General features: G+C 40.8%; 2 pseudogenes; both read left to right on the forward strand.

Moving 5' to 3' along the window:
• Positions 1-418: 418 nt before the first annotated feature.
• LOC129553512 (olfactory receptor 5D14-like) lies at positions 419-1388 on the forward strand (annotated as a pseudogene).
• A 3475-nt stretch (positions 1389-4863) lies between these two features.
• Positions 4864-8229, forward strand: LOC129554900 (olfactory receptor 5L1-like; annotated as a pseudogene).
• The last annotated feature ends 1920 nt before the right edge of the window (positions 8230-10149 follow it).

Consider the following 10149-nt stretch of genomic DNA (forward strand, 5'->3'; position numbering starts at 1 on the left):
GTATTCTCTTCAAGTTTTTAGTTGATTTCTGTGTGCACACAAAATGCAATAACTATATGTGTTGTTCGTTGAGGCAAACATTTTTCTGAGACACTTTCATTTGCTTATGCATTCATATGCAAATATTTTCTATGAGTTATGTGCATACTATGCTACTAGCTGATGAGTGAATGTACTCACTTCAATGTGTTAAGTATTCCTTAGGAAAATGCTAGCTGTAGTGGATATGCACAAACAGTTTAGAGACTCAGTTGGATTGGTAGATCCATCCACAGTAGTTTATCTATATAAGGAATGTTGTAAATGGAAAAAGTTAGAACTAATAACTGCCTTCATTTTATTTTGTCCATCATAGAGAGTCATAATATGATTTTCACTTATTTCTGTAAATCGCCTCTTTGACAAGAAAAACTCCCTTCTCCCATCCTTTCTTTTCAAAGGCATCATAGTGATGATTGCAAGAAATCTGAGTCTGAAGTCAACGTTTTCCCTCTTGGGTTTCACAGATTACCCAGAACTTCAGAGTCCTCTCTTCCTCATGTTTCTGATCATGTACATTATCACCATGGTAGGAAATCTGGGCTTGATGGTAATCATCATAATTAGCCTTAAGTTTCACACCCCCAAGTACTTTTCCCTTAGTCATCTTTCTTTTGTTGATTTTTGTTAGTCTTCCATTGTTACTCCCAAGTCGCTCGAAAACTTGGTCATGGCCGATAAGAGCATCTTCTACACTATCTGCATATTGCAGTACTTCCTGTCCTGCACTGCTATGGTGACTGAGTCCTTCCTGCTAGCAGTGATGGCCTGTGACTGCTTCGTGGCCATCTGTAACCCTCTGCTTTACACAGTGGTCATATTACAGAGGTTGTATGCCCTGCTGGTGGCTGTGTCATATCTCTGGGGCATGTTTGGCCCATTGGTACTCCATTGCTATGCTCTCTGATTTAGCTTTTCTGGACATAAGGTGATCAATCAGTTTTTCTGTGAATACACTGCACTTATTGCTGTCTCAAGTTCCAATACATACGTCCCCCACCTGCTGCTCTTTGGCTTTGCCACCTTCAATGAGGTGAGTACACTTCTGATCATCTTCACTTCCTATGTCTTTATTTTTGTCACTGTGCTAAACATCCGTTCTGCCAGTGGATGTAGCAAAGTTTTCTCCACCTGTGCTTCTCACCTGACTGCCATTACCATCTTGCATGGGACCATCCTTTCTCTCTACTGTGTGCCCAATTCCAAGAACTCTCGAAAAACTGTCAAGGTGGCTGCTGTGTTTTATACAGTGGTCAACCCCATTGAACCCTCTGATCTACAGCCTGAGGAATAAAAATGTGAAGGACACCTTCTGAAAATTAATAGACACAAAAACCTCATTTCACTGAACCAATGTCCAAAGATGTCTTCAGTCTCCATTAACAATGGGAAAACTGCCTTCCGAGATGTGTAGCATATATTTACATGAGGTTTTTATAAATGTCTAAGAGATTAATCTGTTAAACTGTTCCCCTTAAATATAAATTTTTGACAAAGGAATAGTCTTTCTTTCTTCCTACAGTACCTAAAATAGTACTTATCTCTGGGTAAGCTTATAATAAACATGTTTAAACATGAATGAATAAATGAATGAGTAATTATGTATCCTATTATGTACTTAGTATTAAGTACTGCTTATTATACAACAATTAAACATGCCTGCTATTCTTCCCGGAGAAGGCAATGGCAACACTCCAGTATTCTTGCCTGGCAAACCCCATGGACGGAGAAGTCTGGTGGCTACAGTCCATGGTGTTGTTAGGAGTTGGACACGACTGAGAGACTTCAATTTTCACTTTCATGCTTTGAAGAAGGAAATGGCAACCTACTCCAGTATTCTTTCCTGGAGGATCCCAGGGACGGGGAAGCCTGGAGGGCTGCCATCTATGGGGTTGCACAGAGTTGGACATGTTTGAAGTGACTTAGCAGCAGCAGCTATTCTTCTACATAGAATAAATTTGATGAAAATAATTGATGCATGATACAGGATGCTCAGGGCTGGTGTACTGGGATGAACAAGAGGAATGGGATGGGAGGGCAGTGGGGGGGGGTTCAAGATGGGGAACACATGGACACCCAGGGCAGATTCATGCCAATGTATCGCAAAACCAATATAATAATGTAATTAGCTTCCAATTAAAATAAAATCATGAAAAAAATTTAGCATATTGTTGATATCATTCCACCTTTCTAATATTCTTCTAAAATGTTGTTTCATGTGGTTTAAATACAGTTCATCAAACAGAACTGCATATTTATATTACTCAATTTATGACTAAAGACTATGGAATAAATGTCAATAAACTTTTATATTAAATAATTTAAAACATCTGCCATGTCTATAAGTATAAGATAAACAAACATGCAAAGCAGCTTTCCTGTGAATGTGTTTCCTGGACAAATAAAGGGTCACTGCCGATGATGCTCTTTATAGATTTTGGTTTTGTGTTTTTGTCATGAGACTCCTTTCTTCAGTTCAGTTCAGTTCAGTCCAGTCACTCAGTCATGTCCAATTCTTTGCGACCCCATGAACCACAGCATGCCAGGCCTCCCTGTCCATCACCCATGCCCAGAGTCCATCCAAACCTATGTCCATTGAGTCAGTGATGCCATCCAACCATCTCTTCCTCTGCCGTCCCCTTTTCCTCCTGCCCTCAATCTTTCCCAACTTCAGCGTCTTTTCAAATGAGTCAGCTGTTCGCATCAGGTGGCCAAAGTATTGGAGTTTCAGCTTCAACATCAGTCCTTCCAATGAACACCCAGAATTGATCTCTTTTAGCATGGACTGGTTGGATCTCCTTGCAGTCCAAGGGACTCTCAAGAGTCTTCTCCAACACCACAGTTCAAAAGCATCAATTCTTTGGCGCTCAGCTTTCTTCTCTCACATCCATACATGACCACCGGAAAAACCATAGCCTTGACTAGAAGGACCTTTGTTGGCAAAATAATGTCTCTGCTTTTTAATATGCTATCTGCTGCTGCTGCTAAGTTGCTTCAGTCATGTCCGACTCTGTGCGACCACATAGACAGCAGCCCACCAGGCTCCCCCGTCCCTGGGATTCTCGAGGCAAGAACATTGGAGTGGGTTGCCATTTCCTTCTCCAATGCATGAAAGTGAAAAGTGAAAGTGAAGTCGCTCAGTCGTATCCAACTCTTAGCGACCCCATGGACCACAGCCTACTGGGCTCCCCTGCCTATGGGATTTTCCAGGCAAGAGTACTGGAGTGGGGTGCCATTGCCTTCTCCGAATATGCAATCTAGGTTGGTCATAACTTTCCTTCCAAGGAGTAAGCGTCTTTTAATGCCATGGCTGCAATCACCATTTGCAGTGATCTTGGAGCCCAGAAAAGTAAAGTCAGCCACTGTTTCCACTGTTCCCCCATCTATTTGCCATGAAGTGATGGGACCAGATTCCATGATCTTAGTTTTCTGAATTTTGAAATTTAAGCCAACGTTTTCACTCTCATTTTTCACTTTAATCAAGAGGCTTTTTAGTTCCTCTTCACTTTCTGCCATAAGGGTGGTGTCATTTTCATATCTGAGGTTATCGATATTTCTCCCAGCAATCTTGATTCAAGCTTGTGCTTCCTCCAGCCCAGCATTTCTCATGATGTACTCTGCATATAAGTCAAATAAAAAGAGTGACAATATACAGCCTTCATCAGATGATACATTTTGTGAAAAGTTTAGGGTGTATTAAGAATTTCAAACTAAGGACAATCTATTAATATTCAATTAAAAAACATCACTGTATTGCATAAAACACATCTAATGTCATGATTTTCCATGAAAATAAATCATATATGTATAATTATGTCTATATATTTATATTTGTGTGTCATAGAAAAATAAGAAGTCAAATCATAGGTTTGAAGAGTCTCCCTTAAGGCACAGTTTAGGCTTCTTGGAAAATAATATTCCATAGTGTTCTTTTGTTTTAAGGTTTAGAAGACTGATTTTACATTTCTAATTGTGGTAGCTCACAGAGTATTACGTGAATGGAAAAGAGGAACATTTTCTTCTGAAAAAATGACGGAAAAGAAATAGTGAGAGTGCCTGATAGAAGGAAGATACAATAACACTCCTCAAACTGATAAACTTATCAGATGGATCAGTTTAGGGAAGGCCATATAAATTGTCAAGAATTTGCAAAACAATTACCTGTAACTAATTATATTCAAGGAATTCTTGAAACATTTTGTATATCCAAAGACACAAACCACAGCCTGTCCTTTGAACACTGTTGGTTTAGGGAGACATCATTCATATAGTTGGAGAAGGAGCAGACCTGGGAGAGGTACTTCAGGCAAACGCATTAAATGGTCTCTGCACTGAGCAGGAGGGATGCCATTAAGAACTGTGCAGGAACTCTGCTCTTCTGCACAGGGTCACGTGGATGGCAGAAACCCAAATGCAGTATGCAGGCTCATCCTTTCAGGGATTCCACTTATGATTTTGTGCAAGTAACAGCTGTCTTTGCCTCAGCCACCTTATTAGTAAAGGTGTATAAGTGTACTTACCTAACTTATTTTAATAAAAATCAAATGTGTTAATGGTTGTATTCAGAAGATGCAAAGTATGTGTGATCAGCTATTATTCTTCTCAGGAAAGGAGTCTCAATATTCTTACCTTTCTCTGATATTTGGCAAAACTCTGGTGTGACGTCAAACACTAAGACCTCAAGGAAGAAGATTTTGTATATGACAGGCAAAGTTTAAAAGTCCTATTATATTTCATAATGACAATGTAGGTCCTGGTGTACAGAGCAATGTTAGAATGCAGCCTACGGTGGTCTGCAGTTCATCATGACCTCTGGAGTGAATCATGTTTGATTATACTGATAATAACATGTACCCATTTGGGATAGTTTTACCCCTGTTTTATCTCGTAAAACTCATTAATAATTTGAGTCCCAAGATGATGTTGCTTTCCTGATATTCTGCTGAGGGCCTACAGAGATCAATGATTGGTTTTAGAAGCTTAAGGAATATGAGCCCCATAGACAGACACAAATAAAAACATAGAGTCTGTATCATTTTGTCATCTTCAGAAACCAAAGAAGCAATGTGTATCCCTCAGGTTGGTTGGTTGATACAATGACACTCTGACTTGGGGGGAGTTAGAGAGCAGTGGTACTGATTTATTTTTAAGCTTCTGTATTTAGTTCTCTCTAAGAACTCTGTTAGAGGGTGTTTTAAGAAATGTCATTTTGCAGACACTCTTTATGAAAGCATTAAAGTTTTGGAGGAGCAGTCTCAAAGAGAAATGACAGCAATTTAATATGCAAAACCAAATATCTTGTAATAGCTATTAGTGTAAGAGGAAAACGAGTGTGAACAAAGTGGGAAGAATGCTTGATTTCTCCCACCTTTGTACTTCCTCCTATGTCACATTAACTCCCTCCAGGGAACCTGGGATAGACCACAGGGAGATTCTCCGGACAGCCACTCAGAGGCCGAGAGTGGTAGTGAGGGGTTCTCAGGGCTGCTTTTTGTTGTTGTTGTTGTTGTTATCGTTGTTCTTTAGTCACTCAGTTGTGTCTGAGCCTTTTGAGGCTCCTTGGACTGTAGCCCTCCAAGCCCCTTTGTCCATGGGAGTCCCCAGGCAAGAATACTGAAGCGGGTTGCCATTTCCTCCCCCAGAGGATTTTCCTGGCCCAGAGATTGGACATGTGTCTTCATGTCTCCTGCATTGCAGGCAGATTTTACTGCTGAGCCACCAGTGAATTACCAGAACTGTTCTTGGAAGAACAGAAACATGAGACCAACCTCTGAAGTAGACACGAGAGGAACAGAGGTGTCTCTCCATAGCAGGTTTCTTATCCCTGGTACAAATGACATTCTGAGTTTTAGCCCAGAGCCTCTCTCATCCAGGATAAAACAACTCATGCCTCTAAAGCATTTAAAATTACAAAGGGGCAGGTGGGAGAGGAAATGATCATGTTCTTATCCTCTGTTGGAATTTTCCATGGATCATATGTCTCATCTTTTCCTTAAAAAATCCCACTTTCCTTCTCTAATGCAATCCATAACAACAGTCTCCATTGCTTTTTCGTTGTAAAAATTGTTATAAAATTGTTATGCTTCATTGATGTTGTAATGATTGGATATACAATGAAATTTATGTACATGTACAATATTTTACCTGTGCAATCTGGCTTAGCAATCGTCACTTGCCACTTTTCATGGTCATTAATAAAGTCCTTAACAATTCTTCAAAAAGCTGCATCCGTTCTGTTCCGTTCCGTCGCTCAGTCGTGTCCGACTCTATGCGACCCCGTGGACTGTAGCCTACCAGGCTTCTCCGTCCATGGGATTCTCCAGGCAAGAATACTGGAGTGGGTTACCGTTTGCTTCTCCAAATAAATATATAAATATATATATGAAAATTATGGATATATAGTATAAATATGAAACTCTAGCATATATATATATATATATATATATATATATATATATATATATATATGTCATTCAACTGTGTACAAATCTTAGCAACTCCATGAACTGTTTCCCCACAGGCTCCTATGCTCACGGAATTGTCTAGGCAAGAATACTGGAGTGGGTAGCCATTCCCTTCTCCAGGGGATCTTCACAACTCAGGGATGGAACCTGGACCTCCCATATTGCTGGCAGATTCTCTACCATCTGAGCCACCAGGGAAGTCCTGTATATAATTGTGTACCATAACTTTGATATTTCTTTGAGATCTACACCTTATTTCTAAGTTTTACTTTCATAAATAATGGTGCAGTGCAGCAGCAAGCATTTCTGTTAATTTTATATTCACATCCTTGTTGTCCCTGGTGGCTCACATGGTACAAGGTCTGACTACAATGTGGGAGACCCAGCTTAGATCTCTGAGTGGGGAAGATCCCCTGGAGAAGGGAATGGCAAACCACTCCTGCATTCTTGCCTGAAGAATCCCATAGACAGAAAACTCTAGTCCATGGGGTGGCAAAGATTCAGCCACGACTGAGCGACTAACACTTTCTCTTTCTTTGTTTAGAACTTCAAATAAATCTAAAGCAGTGAATTTGCATAGTGAATTGTATAGTGTAGTTAACAAAATCACTACACTAACATTATAGGACAGTATGCATTATCATGTCGGTTTTAAGAGAGGCAAAACTGAATCAAACATGATATAATTCAGAATAACTATTAATATTTTACTCCATATCCAGTAAATTAGGAACATGGAAAAGGAAAAAACTGCACTGCTGTGACAGACTTCATCCTCCTCGGATTCTCAGATGCCCCTGAGAATCTTCATAGCCTTCCTCTTCCTGCTGTTTCTTTCCATCTATGGAGTCACAGTTTTGGAAAACCTGGGCATGATTGCCCTGATTCAGGTCAGTTCTTTACTCCACACCCCCATGTACTTTTTCTTCAGCCACTTGTCCTTTGTGGATTTCTGTTACTCCACGATCATCACACCAAAGATACTAGCTAACAACTTGAAAGTAGACAAAGCCATTTCCTTCCTGGGATGTGCAGTGCAATTCTACCTGTTTTGCACATTTGGGGTAACTGAGGTCATTCTACTGGCAGTGATGGCCTATGACCGCTTTGTGGCCATCTGTGACCCACTGCTCTACACAGTCACCATGTCCTGAAATCTCTGCATGGAGTTGGTGTTTTATTGCTATCTCAATGCTACTGTATGTTCTGTGAATCAATTGTGTTTAGTTCTTCAGATCCCATCCTACATATCGAATGTGATCAACCATTTCTTTTGTGATCCTCCCCCTTTGCTGTCTCTTGCTTGCTCTGATGTCACTGTGATATAATTGGTGCTATACATTGTGGCCACTTTCAATGAGATCATCACAAGCATCATCATCCTTATCTCTTACCTGTTCATTCTCATCACCATCCTGAGGATGCATTCTGCAGAGGGAAGGTGCAAACCTTTTCCACTTGTGCCTCCCTACTCGCTACTATTGCTGTCTACCAAGGAACGATCCTTTTCATTTATTGCCAGCCCCACTCTGACAAGAGCAATATAGACACCGAAAAAGTGGCCACAGTGTTCCACACTCTAGTGATCCCCATGCTGAACCCCCTGATCTGCAGTCTGAAGAACAAGGATGTGAAAGAAGTGCTCAGAAAAGTGGTGAGCTCCAAAATATTTTTGAGTGGGATTCTAAGTCCCAAATCGGAGGCTGGCAGAAAGGTGAAATGGTGAACTCAGTGCTGGAAGTGGAAGAACAGTCAAGAAGAGGGTACCTTGGGGTGAGTCTTTTTGACTCACTTATCCCTGACTCAATGGACAAGCGTCTGAGCAAACTGCAGGAGTTAGGGAAGTACAGGGAAGCCTGATGTGCTGCAACCCATGCGGTCACAAATGTCGGACATGACTCAGTGACTGAACAACAATCTTTGTACCTTGTTAACTTATAAGAATAGAAATGAAAATATTTCAAAATTTGCAACCTACTTCTTTGCTTCGATTCAACCTAAAATGTTTTAACTGGGCTTTGTTAATGGGCTGTTAAGGCACACATATTTAATTTGCTGTAAAACTTTTATAAGTTTATAAAGAACTCACATTTTATTTATATATCATTATAATTATGGAAGCTTTGATTTTCAAAAACTTGAATGTGTGTTATAATATTATACAATGAAGAACACACCTTTGAGTTTATGCACGTATGAGATTCCCATATGTGTATAAATGCTATTTATTGTTTATTTATGGCTCCTTGTGTCTCAGCTGGTAAAGAATCTGCTTGCAATGTGGGAGACCTGGGTTCGATTCCTAGGTTGGGTAGATCCCCTGGAGGAGGCCATGGCAACCCACTCCAGTACTCTTCCCTGGAAAATCCCATGGGCAGAGAAGCCTGGCAGGATATAGTCCACAGGGTCACAAAGAGTGGTGTATGTGTGTGTGTGTGTGTGTGTGTGTGTGTGTGTGTGTGTTACATGCTTAGTCATATCCAACTCTTTGTAACGCCATAGACTGTAGCCCTCAATCCCCCTCTAGCCATGGGATTCTCTAGGCAAGAACACTGCAGTGGGTTGCCATTTCCTTCTCCAAAAGAAACTATAGAAAGGAAGAAAGTGAAGTGGCTCAGTTGTATCTGACTCTTTGAGGCCCCATGCACTGTAGCCTACCAGATTCCTCCATCCGTGGAATTTTCCAGGCAAGAGTGCTGGAGTGGGTTACCATTTCCTTCTCCCACAAAAGAGTGGTACACAGCTGAAATGACCTTGTATGCATGCATGTGCTTAGAATAGATCTTTCTGCCTGACCTTAAGTAATACCCTGCAATCATATCTGTATCACATTTGGTTTTATTTTTCTTTAAAAAAGAAATAAAGGACATAGTGTTTTATGAAGTTATTTAACCTCTTAGTACACAATTTTCTCTGCAAGACCCAGTGATATTATGCAAGTCTAGCATGTATACTACCTTTCTTCTAGTAGCGATTCCATATATTTTTAAAATTTATTTTAATTAGAGGCTAGTTATTTTACATTATTATACTGGTTTTGCCATACATTGACATGAATCTGCCCCTGGTGTACATGTGTTCCCCATCTTGAACCCCCCTCCCACCTTCCTCCCCATACCATCCCTCTGGTTCATCCCAGTACACCAGCCCCAAGCATCCTGTATCTTTCATCGAAACTGGACTGGAGATTTGTTTCACATATGATAATACACATGTTTCAGTGACATTCTCCCAAATCATCCCACCCTCAAGAACTGCCATACGACCCAGCAATCGCACTCCTGGGCATATACACCGAAGAAACCAGAATTGAAAGACACACATGTACTCCAATGTTCATCACAGCACCATTTATAATAGCAAGGACATGTAAAAAGCTAGATGTCCATCTGCAGGCAAATGGATAAGAAAGCAGTGGCACATATACACGTAATGGAGTATTCAGTTCAGTTCAGTTCAGTCGCTCAGTCGTGTCCGACTCTCCGCGACCCCATGAATCACAGCACGCCAGGCCTCCCTGTCCATCACCAACTCCCGGAGTACACTCAAACCCATGTCCACAGAATCGGTGATGCCATTCAGCCATCTCATTCTCCGTCGTCCCCTTCTCCTCCCGCCCCCAACCTTTCCCAGCATCAGAGTCTTT

Source organism: Moschus berezovskii, chromosome 14, assembly GCF_049115385.1.
Source record: "Moschus berezovskii isolate FMDL1 chromosome 14, NW_MosBer_1.0, whole genome shotgun sequence".
Classification (NCBI taxonomy): domain Eukaryota; kingdom Metazoa; phylum Chordata; class Mammalia; order Artiodactyla; family Moschidae; genus Moschus; species Moschus berezovskii.